This window comes from Meleagris gallopavo, chromosome 10 (genome assembly GCF_000146605.3).
Source record: "Meleagris gallopavo isolate NT-WF06-2002-E0010 breed Aviagen turkey brand Nicholas breeding stock chromosome 10, Turkey_5.1, whole genome shotgun sequence".
NCBI lineage: Eukaryota > Metazoa > Chordata > Aves > Galliformes > Phasianidae > Meleagris > Meleagris gallopavo.
Window position 1 is genome coordinate 18,707,628 of NC_015020.2, and position 1,570 is coordinate 18,709,197.

The 1,570-nt window shown below is 39.6% G+C and overlaps 1 long non-coding RNA gene across 1 annotated transcript; it reads right to left on the minus strand.

Annotated features, from left to right (window-relative positions):
- LOC109369166 lies at window positions 1-1,514 on the minus strand. The gene is made up of 2 exons (XR_002117844.1): window positions 1,217-1,514; window positions 1-171 (listed from the first exon to the last, which is right to left on the minus strand). It is a non-coding gene; the product is annotated as an uncharacterized LOC109369166 (long non-coding RNA).
- Between the last annotated feature and the right edge of the window lie 56 nt (window positions 1,515-1,570).

Here is a 1,570-nt window from a genome sequence, read left to right on the forward strand (position 1 = left end):
TAAGGGGAAAATTAATGAAGGAGAAACGGTACAGCAGAAAAACACACAGAAGAAGAAAGAAGACAAAACCAGTGCTTCTGTTACCATTGGGTTCTTCAGCGACCAGCAGCATGCCAAGCCTTCCTTCTGTTCTTTAAAATCAAACGCTCCATAACCAACAGCTAGAAGATCCTAAAACCACAGATTAACAGACAGATCACAGTTTAACTTCACGTGCAGCTATATATTTTTAGAAGGCAGCTTTCTGCAAACGGTGTCTTTGAGTACCAGGCTTGGAAATGTGTTCATGTTCTACACAAGTCGAACCTAACACAAGAGAAGAATTTCCAGAGAAGTGGAAATCGGTTGAACAAAAAGTGTATTGATAGCCACTATCAGTTGTTTGCTACCCTTTCACCTCCCTAAGGCCATTTTAAAAAACATCCCTTGCTAGTGATGAATATACAGCATTCTATGACCTTAAATGTGCAGTCTGTAATAGGATGTCACAGCAGTTGCACTCCTCTTTCCCGCTGTTAGCTATAAAAGGAGCTTCAATGGTAGCCTCAAACTCTTAACTTTCAGCTGTTGATGACAGGGTCTAATAAATTTAATTCTCTCCTTTCCATAAGGTAGAGTAAAGGAACAGCAGCAAGACTTCAGTCTTCAGCTCCATTCAAGTTCCTACGTGAAACAACCAGTTGGTGAAACTAACACTTAAAAAGCAGGTATTTCTTTGCTCTAAAATTCTAAGACTGCAGTATATAAGGATGTCCAACTCTATACCAGACTCTTAGATGTTATCTTAACCTTATGACATGGTCGTTATTTTCTCTTTCTTCCTTTGGAGCAATCTTAGTGGATTTACGTTTCTCATCACTCCCTGCTTTTTACCTTCCTCCTGCACATTATTTTTCTGTGGCCATAAGAGAGCTCTGCTGGAAAAAAAGTTTCAATTTCAGCTTCCCATTCAGACAAGGTTTATTGTCTTTATGCACCTGTGATGTAGGGGGGACCCATTAAAGCTGTTGTGACACATTTGTAACAGAAGCCTAGTGCAGCTGTCCAATTCTGTTACATGCAAGGATGAAATGCAAGTGTTGTGATGCAAACAAAACCAACCTGACTGGGGATGTGTGCAAAAGCATACATATATAAAAAAATCAGGAGTTCATTTACATTGAAAATTAAGTAGACATTTTAGAAACAGCTTAGAAGAAGTGACTTGTTAGCTCACCAGGTTTACTTTGCTCCAAGCCATGCTGCTCACATTGTGCGGGTGAGTTAAATCACATCTATAGGACCACAGTTGTTCCAAACTGGGAGGTACTGTTTCATCTGAGGTTTTATTTAGCTCTGACAGAATTGATGGGTCACTAAGCGTTTCCTTCTGCTCTTTCTTTTCCTTGTCATGCTCTTCCTGCTCAGCTTCTTTTATAGCAGCTAATGTGCTGCCAGCCCCCAGTGCGACAACAGGTTCTAAAATGATATTAGAGTAGAATCTGAGTAGTAACACTTCATTTAGTTAACTCCAGTTGTTTACATCAGAAGAAAAATTTGCACTTTCAGCAAATATCTTGCAGGAAAAAAA